General features: G+C 47.4%; 1 protein-coding gene across 3 annotated transcripts in view; it reads right to left on the bottom strand.

Moving 5' to 3' along the window:
• Positions 1 to 10257, bottom strand: part of Rbm20 (RNA binding motif protein 20) — a 210715-nt gene that overhangs the window by 106954 nt on the left and 93504 nt on the right. The window contains exon 1 of one of the 3 annotated variants that reach the window (XM_031390668.1): positions 2631 to 2875. The exons of the other annotated variants lie outside the window; for them this stretch is intronic. The gene's annotated coding sequence lies outside the window, so the exon portion shown is untranslated. Of the gene's footprint in view, positions 1 to 2630; positions 2876 to 10257 lie in introns of those variants that run through there. 3 annotated transcript variants of the gene reach the window in all.

Below are 10257 nucleotides of genomic sequence, written 5' to 3'. Positions count from 1 at the left end.
AACTGAAGCTCCCTTCTCTGTGATAACTCCAGCCTGTTTCAAGTTGGCACACAAAACCAGCCAGTACAACACAGTGTGCCAGTGAAAACCTAGGCAGCCATACCAATATGTGCCAAGCGACCACTAAGGTCTTCCCTCTACGGAGAGTTGCTGCTACACAGCCTGCAAACATAATGGCAGAGTGGGTAATAATTAAATTTAAAGAGTTGTTTTTAAAGGGAGAGATCTGGAAAGATAGCTCAGCATCGAAGAGTACTGGCTGCTCCTCCAAATGACCCTGGTTCAATTCCCAGTACCCACGTGGTAGCTGACAAATGTCTGTAACTGCACTCCCAGGAGATCCAGTGATATCTTCTGGCCTCCTTGGGCACCAGGCACACACATGGTACACAGACATAAATGAAGATAAAATAATACACCCATATACATAAAACAGATGAAGATAAAATAATACACCCATATACATAAAACAGATATATAGAATAAAAATTTTAAGGGGGTGTGTCTGGAGAAATAGCTCAGTGGTTAAGAGCAATTGCTGCTATTGCGGAAGACCTGGGTTTGGTTCTTGGCACCACATGGTGACTCACATCTGCTTGGGACTCTGGGCCTGGAGGAACACCCTCTTCTGTCCTTGATGGACACTGAACACATGTGTTCACAAGCAAGGACACCCACATGCCCATGAATATGTTTTTCAAAGGGGGTGGTACTTGTGTTACCCCAAAAAAGAGGAGTCAACAGAATACCTCTCATTACCCCAGCACCCTAGGAGAGTGCAGATGGACATACTGCAGTCCAGGACATGAGGGTGATGACACTACCACAATGAGGACATCTGGGGATCAACTCCAGAGCCTCTAGCCTGAGAAATCCCCACCTGGCTTTTACAATTGTGCCGCATACAGTAGCGGTCACAGCCTTGGGAAAATGTCAGATGTAATCAGACTGTGAGCTAGACACGAAGTAGTTCACCAATAAATGCTTCTGCAGACAGGGTAAACAAGGGATGTGAGCCCCTATCAGTGGGGGGCCCTGCGAGGTCTTCAGACTTGATGGGAGCATAGGAGAAGCAGAAATAGCAGGGGAAGAGCCCAGTGCCAGGAACTGAAGTGAGAGAGCAAGCGCTTGCAGGAAGGGTCTTGGAGAGTAACCCGGATAGCTCTGTGAGCTGTATAGACAATTATCTGGCAGCTACTTTAAAAGCTTTTGGGATATCACAAATATTCTCTCTATATTCAAGATACCTTTGTGGTCTTCCTAAATACATAATATGTATATTAACCTTGGGGAGGTTATCGGAGGTGAGTTGTAGCATTAGCCAGTGAACAGGTGTTATTACTGATAGGACAAAGACCCACCACCTCATGGTACTATAAGCCTGTACTTCATACACTTCATCCTGATAATCATCCTACTCGACAGGTGAATGGAGGAGGGAAATATCTGCCCCAAGTCACACGGCCTGGATGTGGAGGCGAACCAGATCTGACCGGATACCATGCCCAGCTATTTCAAGGCTGGCTGGCCACATCAATAGAGTGACACTCGGGTCTGAAGCTGGCAGAAAGACATCCAGAGACACACTGTTATCCCCAGAGTCGGTCCTGAGACTTGGTGACTTGGAAAGTGTCTTTTAGCATCACCTGTACATGTGGAAGGTGACGCCCACCTGCTCGCCTCATGGTTCACAAGCACATGTGAGCCAGACAGGTTAAAAGTGGTGCACAGATGAACGGCGCTATTACTTGACCAAAACACATCCTGATGTTGGCTTCAAATACGCAACACACTCCTAGCACAATTTAAGAGAGGAAAGAAAGAAAACGCACCTTGACCCAGGGGTATAAAACTGAGCATGCTCAGAAGTGCCCTGAAGTCTACCAGGCCTAGTCTGAGACACTCTCCCTATCCAGGAAAGAATCAATGTCACTCAAAGACAGGCCTGGCCTTTGCTCTCATTAGCCCTGAAAGGTGATCTTTAAGCCTGTGGATTGCCCTACACTGAGACAAGGCAGTATTCTGCTGTTCCTTATGGGACAGCCATGAGCTACACAGTACCAGCTTGAACCTGGGAGAGGCTGGAGACTAACTCAGCCCCAGGAGCACCAACCATGTGAGCCAGTCCCAGGAAAACCCCCCAAGGCTGAGCTTCCTTTACCCCACGGAGGTGGTAGCACCCTGTCTATGTGGTCACACACAGTAGCCAGACATCAGCACCATCCGACATCACGGCAACATGATTCCACTAAAAAGGCCAGCTGGAAGCTTTATGCATAGAACTCTCCAGAATTCTGCCTGGCACCCTGTCCCTCGCCTCCTCTGAAGCTGTTCCCTCTCACTGTAACGGGCTGCAACTTTGAAGACAACAGTTTCCACTAGGATCTGAAAGTCTTACAAATGAGCTGCACAGAATGAGGTCCTGTGAACCCTTACCTCTCAGTTTGTGTGGGAAGGTGACCTTGGGGCCCCTGACTTTGTAGTCCATCCTCAATATCATTTGATCTTGTATAAACCTCACAGATATGGATTGTGAGTGGCTGAGAGAGGTCATCCCTTGGCCATTATTCACATCCAGCAGGCAGAATAAAGGGACTTAGATCCCAGGCTGCAGCATCAGTAACACTCACCTGGGTATGCGGTGGTCCTGCCTCCATCTGCTTGCTCCATCTTAGTCTTCCCCAGAGTTACTGAGGGTGATTAGAGGACCCTGCTCCATGCTGACCAAGGCAGGGGTGGACAAGAAGTCTTAGTGCTTTAACTGGGAGAACGTACAATGGGACTAAGTGGCATTTTCAGCCCTGAGACAGGTCACATAAGACAGATTCCCCCACAGCAGTTCTGAAACCCAAACCCCAGCCCTTTCTTGGTCAGAGCAGAAGCAGCCATGGAGAGCATGAGGCGGGATTGCAGTGATGCAATGCCTCCTGGGACAGGACATTCCATCAAGAGGCCGCTGGGGGGGACGTATGGGGGAGGGGAAGGGGAGGGGAGGGGCAGAGAGAGCAGATAAGGCAGGATGGGGGGGGTGGGGCAGGAAGGAGGCTGCACACACAGCGGATTCCATCCCAGCTCGGGGACCAAGCTGTGGCTGTCAATCCTGCCACCCGTCTCCGGAAACCTGGCACAGCCAATGCCCTCAGCCTCCTACACACACACACACACACACACACACCACCCCAGCGCTGTGCCATTAAACTAGCTTTACAAGAGTAGAAGATTAAAGACTGCCCCCTCCCCTGAATCCAGCTCTGTAGTCTCTGAACTCCTCATTACAAGGCCAAGCAAGATACCATGCTTAACATGACAGGTTTGTCTGCCTTGCTTTATATTAAATTTTTTTAATTATTTATTTTATGTGTATAACTACACAGTCTAGTCACTGTCTTCAGACACACCAGAAGAAGGCATCGGATTCCCATTGCAGATGGTTGTGAGCTACCATGTGGTTGCTGGGATTTGAACTCAGGATCTCCGGAAGAGCAGTCAGTGTTCTTAACTGCTGAGCCATCTCTCCAGTCCCATATTAAAAACTTTTTAAAGTCTACTTTTATGCAACTGGGTTTTTTTCTTTTCATTTCCCCTTAGTGTATAAAAGAAGAAAAACCTTGTCATTGTTTTTGGATGACTGTTGTTGTTCTGTTCTTAGAAAGCTTGAGTCTAAATAATGTGTGGCTGCGGTGGACATTAAGTAAATGAGTCCTTAAATTGGCATCTGATGATTAGGCATATGATACAGTATGCTATTTCTATGTGTGTATACACTGTGTAACAATTAAGTCTGAGCAGTATTTCTAACACTTCAAATATTTATCATCCCTTTGTGTTGGAAAACATAAGCTCTAATGGTTGTTTTGAAATACACAGTGAATACTAGTTAAGGGTAGCCACCCTAATGCACTCTAGAATAGCACAGCCTACCTCCTAACTGGACTTTAGGTACCTGCTCTCTGCACCCTTCTGTCTCTCTCATCTCTGCTCTAGCCTCTAGTGGCCAGAATTCTGCTCTCACTTTCTATAAGGTCAGCTTTCCAGCTTCCACATCTCAAGTGAGCTCGTGCAAAGCTCATCTCACTGAGCCTGGCTAGTCCCACTTAATGTCATGTCTGTCAAGATTATCTGTACCTCCCCAAACAACAGGACTTCATTTTTTTTCTATGGCTGGATCAACACCATGCCACAGTGCTCATTAATCAACTGATGGACACCTGGATATTTTTAATGAAAGAGTTTTTAACACAGAAATAACTGATAAATATAATACTCTTTTGTATGATTGTACGTGTTTTGCTTTCATGAATGTCTGGGCAACATGTACATGCAGTGCCCAAGGAGACCAGAAGAAGGTGTCAGATGCCCTGGAACTGGAGTTACAGACAGTTGTGAGCCCTCATGTGGGTGCTGGGAATAAAACCTGGGTTTTCTGAAAGAGCAACATGTGCTTTCAACTGTTGAGCTGTATCTTCAGTCCTGAGAAAGACAATATTCCTAGTGAGGGATGATGTGAGTCCATCTGGGGCTTTAACGACATTAACATATTGCTATGCCCATAGCTCAGTGCCTCTCTTGGCCCTCCTCAGAGAAGCTTCCTGCAGGAGATGACAATTAACAAAACCCACAACTGGTCAACAAGGAATGAGAGGCTGGAGTGGGAAGTCTGCGTCACAGCAATGGGCCCTAGGGTTGCTAGGGTTGCTGGTGTCCCAACCCACTAAGGCCCAGGGACCTTCAAGGAGAAGGGAGGGAAAGAGTGTCCCAGCCAGAGACAGCAGTGATGCTGGGCAAACAGGGCAGTTGCACATATGAACAAGGGTTGCAACAATGTAGTCATAAGGACAAAATGTAGCGTGGATGCGGGAGATGGGCAATTGCTCCACCTCAGACTGAGAAGCTGTGTTACGTGCTGGGAGAGGAGAATCAGTGTGCTACCAGTGTGGCATCTGGTAGGGCCACCAAAGAGAAAGACAAAGGGGTGGGGGTGGGGGAGAGAACATAAAGTTGTGTGGGTATGAAAAGCGGTGGATCTGGGAGGAGTATGGGAAGAAGTGAATATTATCAAAATATATTATAGGAAATAAAGAATTGATAAAAAATATTTTTTAACCCTTCAGGAAATAAGCTCTGAAAACAGCGTTATGAATCGATGCTTTGTTTTCAGCACGTTCATAAAAACCAAGGAATTGACAGCGTGAAATCACATAGGTGCACATTCCAGAGGAATTCTGAGGTATAAATCTAAAATTTTTATCAGCATCTGAAAGAGATTTCTGACCCAAACACTTTAGGGCCACTGACCTGTTTGGACCTGGCAATTCATGGTACTGTTGACTGGAAAGATTTCTGTGAACTGCATGGAATCAGAGAGGTTAACCTGCAGGGATGGAAAGGCAGTGATAGTCTGAGTTTACTTAGGGGCTGCAGCTTTGTCTGCAGGAACATTTATCACAGTCTTCCCTGCTTGATGGTCCACACGAGTAGTTCTACCCACAGAATTTAGACTTCTTTGGAGCAGACTGGGTCTCATGCTGGAACCCCACACACATGCGGGCACACCATCAGGGACTATGAGGTCACGTTCCCCAAGAAGGGTGCAGCCACGCACAGCCAAGGCTGTGGGCGCAACCTTGGGAAACCTGGTACACTTAGGTGGGTGCTTGACAAATCCTTCTTGGTGATAATGATGATCCCACCTCCTTTGCCTGCTATTCTCACTCCTCAGATGATTCACACGAAGCAAAAATATCCGCTTTGGCTACAAAGAAAGAATGTACCCTCTGTGAGTCTGGAGGTGCCAGCCTGCTAGTGAGACAATGTGACCCAGCACACCCAAGGCTGCAGGGGCATCGCTGGGCAGTTTTGAGTGGCTGTTCTGGTCTCAGAAGCCAACAGTTCCATAGGACAACGTGCAGTTTGAGGCTCAATCCCTTCCCCTCCACTCCCAACCCTAAAGGGATTCAGCGTGTTAAGATTCCTCCAGAAACAGAACAGATCCACAAGGCGGCGCCCTCACGCTTGCACACCATCGGGTTTTAAAGAGGCGGCCTCTGCAAGCATCTGCAGCTCCCGCTTCAACCAAGAAGAGGCAATTCCTCCACGAGGGCCTTTTGCTTACAGTTTCCAGCCCCTGGCAGCTTCACCCGGAGCAGCTGCAGCCAGTTAGAGCAGGTCTGTCCGTGTTAGGCTGGCCAGTGATTCGGGAAATATCACTAATCTGAAGTCTTAGCCTCGGGGTTTGACCGCTGACCCCGAGACATCAGCAAATGAAATTAGTGGGTCTGTTTTCCCCTGGGTTGTAGATAAGAAGCCAGTAGACCATTTCATCTCTCACTGTGAACCTTTGTCTAGAAGTGGAACCTTGAATCTCCTTTTCTACAGCAGTTTCGTTTGTCTTTCTAGTTTTTTGGTAATAGTCGTCTGTCGTCTTCTTCCTCTACTTCTGCTTCTTTTCTTCCTCCTTTTCTTCTTTCTCCTCCTCTTTCATCTACTACTTCTTCATCTTCCTTTTCTTCCTTTCTTTTTTTTCTTTCATGTTTGTGATGGGGTTTGGTCATTTTTAACCTCGCCTAAACTATGAACCCTCTCTCATCCCTCTCTCCTCCAAATCCCTTCTTTTCCCAACAAGCTCCAATTCTGCGTGTGTGTGTGTGTGTGTGTGTGTGTGTGTAGGAGCAAGAGAGACAAAGAGTGTGTGTAGTATGTGGTATGTGTGTGGTGTGTGTGACATGTGGTGTGCTGAGTGAATATGATGTGTGGTATGTGTTGGGTGTGGTGTGGGGGTATATGTGTGTAGTATGTGGGGTGTGTGTGTGTGTGTGTGTCCCGCTGAATTTAATTAGGGTTGCTGCTTGTATGAGCATGGGTAGAGAATTATTTACTGAATCATGAGTGACTTCTCAGAGGGTGCAACCGTAAAGGAAGTGACACCCCTCCCAGCAACCATCAACTGTCAACAGACCCTTGCAAGAGGGTGATGCTCATGAGCTCCGCCCACACATGGTAAAATGTTGTCAGGCTGGCTGCAAAGTTATTTTAGTTCAGTAGAGCCTGTGGAGAACCTGGCGCATACATACTGGGTATAAATTAATGGAACTTGTATTATTTAGACCTGAGCAGTCAAAGCAAAACTCAGTCAGGGTTGAGCCTGCTCATAAGAATTGAGCAACATACTGTCTGTCTGTTTGTCTGTCACCTTCAGAAAGGGAAACAAACTCAATATGAAGACATATAGCCCAGCCAAAACAGAGGCAGAGGGTTAAATGGACATGTCTCCAAAGAAAATATGCAAATGACCAGAAGGCACAGAGAAGGTGCTCACTGTCATCAGTCACTCAGAAAACACATGTCGAGACCACAGGGAAGCCTCCTTCAGACCCACTCAGATGACAAAGCGGAAGGCTGAGCAAGTGTAGCAGAAACAGGGAGAAGGTGCAGTCCTTGTTCATCACAACAGAGCTGTGAGGTGGTTCATCCATATTGATAATTCCTCAAAACATTAAATGTGGAGTCACCACATGACCCAGCACGTGTATGACATGTAAACTAACTTATTGAAACTAACTAAGCTGACTTATCAATGGTGCATGTATAGTGCTGTGGATATATGAAAACCACTGGTTATATAATCTAAGAGTGTGTGTGTGTGTATGTGTGTGTGTGTATACCACTGGTTATATAATCTAAGAGTATGTGTGTATGTGTGTGTATGCATGTGTGTATGTGTGTGTGTGTGTGCGTGCGCGCGTGCGGAGGCCAGAGGAATACATTGGATGCCTTCCTCTGTCACTTTCCACCTTACTGCCCTGAGACAATGTCCCTCACTGAACTGGAAGCTGCTGTCTCTGCTAGTCTGGCTGGCAAGCAAGACCAGGACCCGCCTGTCTCTGCCCTCTCATACTGGAGTTACAGGCACGCACAGCTATGCCCTGCTTTTTATGTTAGGCTTGGATCTGAACTGCACATGGTAGAGAAAATCAACTTTAGCGTATATGTAGTGTTAAACCATATTGAAGAAAGTACAGTCACACGGGCCTTGTTTCACAGTGTTGAGTGTTGAGGCCTGAGCTCAGTGCTTAAGAGTGCTGGCTGCTCTTCCACAGTACCCCCCCCTACACACACACCTTTTAAAATCTTTTCTTTAATTGAAATGAGCATTTATCTTGCATTTATTAAATAATCAATGTTTCCATTAATGTATTTATTTATTCTCTTTACATCCTGATCACAGCCCCCCTCCCGGTCCTCACCTCACATGGCCACTCCCCAGAGGACCCATGTTGGATACCCAGGACCTACATGGTGAACTTATAACCATTTGCCACCCCAGTCCCAGAAGCTCTAACGCCCTCTTCTGGCCTCAATGGGCACTACATGTGTGTAGTGCACAGACACACATGCAGACAAAACACTCATACACATAAAAATAACTATATTTTAAGACCAGTTTCACCCTTGGATACGCGGCACTATGCATTTGTCAAGCTCATAGAATGAGCACCGTCAGGAGAGAATGTGGATGCCAACTGCGGATACTGGTGATAAACAAATGTGGCTGTAGGTTCATTCTGTGTAGGGGATTAACCAGTGCGGGGAGGAATGTGTATGCAGTGGGGGCATGTGCATGCAGTGGGGGAGATGGAAAATCTGCATCCCTCCAGCTTGATTTTGCTATGAACTTAAACATATTATCACTAATTTACAAAATGCTTGTCCTTATGGCTGAAATACATTGATCAGGTCACAACATCTCACTTGACAGTCATAATTAGACACTGATGTCACCGAAAGAAGATTACTTCTTATACAATCAACTTAACTATTCTGAATTATATCCCTCACACATGCAAAAAAGTAAAAATCAGAGAAAAGATGAGGGTCAAAGGTCGGAGAAGGGAGACGCCCAAGAGGGGAGGGCAGGTGCCCAAGGGAGGAGGGCAGGTGCCCAAGGGGGAAGACAGATGTGTAAGAGGAAGGGCAGGTGCCCAAGAGGGAGGGCAGGCATCTAAGGGAGGAGGGCAGGCGTCCAAGGGAGGAGGGCAGGTGCCCAAGGGAGAAGGGCAGGTGCCCAAGGGGGAGGACAGATGTGTAAGAGGGAGGGCAGGTGTCCAAGGTGGGAGGGCAGGTGCCCAAGGGGGGAGGGCACGTGCCCAAGACTAAGTACCCCAACTGGAAGAAAAGATAATGCATGCTTCATGCATGCGAACTTTCCTCCTTCTAGCACCTGAGGACTGGGAGCCACTTCCATCATGGATGCTCTGTGCTATGGGCTGTAGGTGAAGTGAGGGGGAAGCTCCGTAATAAATTGCCTTCATCTGCCACCCTGCCTATTTTTAGGGCTCTATTTTACAGCGTAGTGAAATGAGCCTGTGGATGTCAGCGTGCCAGGCGTCATGAAGACGTTTCTTGAGAAGTGAGGAGACGCTTTCCCAAGCAAAACTGAAGTCGCAAGCCACAGGTTGTTTTCAAAGATGACACCCATGAAGAAGTTGCTGAAGAGCGCGCTGAGGTGTGCCCTTTGGTCATGTGACAAGGACAGTGTGAACTCTGCCGGTTTACAGCGGGCCTGGGCAGACTATACTGGGCCCCAGGAAGGAGCGGTATACTCAAATCAGGAAAACAGACACTCAAATTGCCCACTCTGTAGAAGACCCACAGAAAAGTCACAGGGGTTTCGATGGCGAGCTGGGTCCATATCAGAAAAAAACAGGCTTGGCACTGGTGTGTTCACTTATAAATGGGTCAGGGCTTCTATGTGTTGGAAACTGCCGTGTGTGCAGGAGAGTCTTCAGTCGGAATCAAGGAGGTGGTTTTATTTTTTCCATTCAAATCACATCTCAGCTTAGGAAGAAAAAAGAAGGTGTGTCAGAGAAAAACTGAAGAGGAAAAAGAGAAGAGAGGCTGAGAGAAATAGGAAGGATAGACTAGGGCCAGGGCAGACCTCTGTGTGAGGGGCAAGTAAGTGGTTCAGTGGTTAAAGAGCGCTGGCTGCTACATGAAGTACCTTTGAGGAGGAGGACTCTCCAGACAGCAGCAAACCCCAGTGTTCTTGAGAAAGAGTAAGTACCCAATGGGAAGAGAAAAGACAGGAAGAGGAGGAGGCCGTGGGGGCCCTCACAGGCTGTGACCACACCTCTGGATCTCTTGTATTCTGAGCAGAGGACAGAGATGGCTGCACCTGCATTTAAAAGGACGCTCAGGCACTCACTCGGGCACTCACTCGGGCACTCACTCGGGCACTCGGGCACTCACTCGGGCGCTCGG

Source organism: Mastomys coucha, unplaced genomic scaffold, assembly GCF_008632895.1.
Source record: "Mastomys coucha isolate ucsf_1 unplaced genomic scaffold, UCSF_Mcou_1 pScaffold21, whole genome shotgun sequence".
NCBI classification, from domain to species: Eukaryota; Metazoa; Chordata; class Mammalia; order Rodentia; family Muridae; genus Mastomys; species Mastomys coucha.
This window is presented reverse-complemented; position numbering and strand designations above follow the sequence as displayed.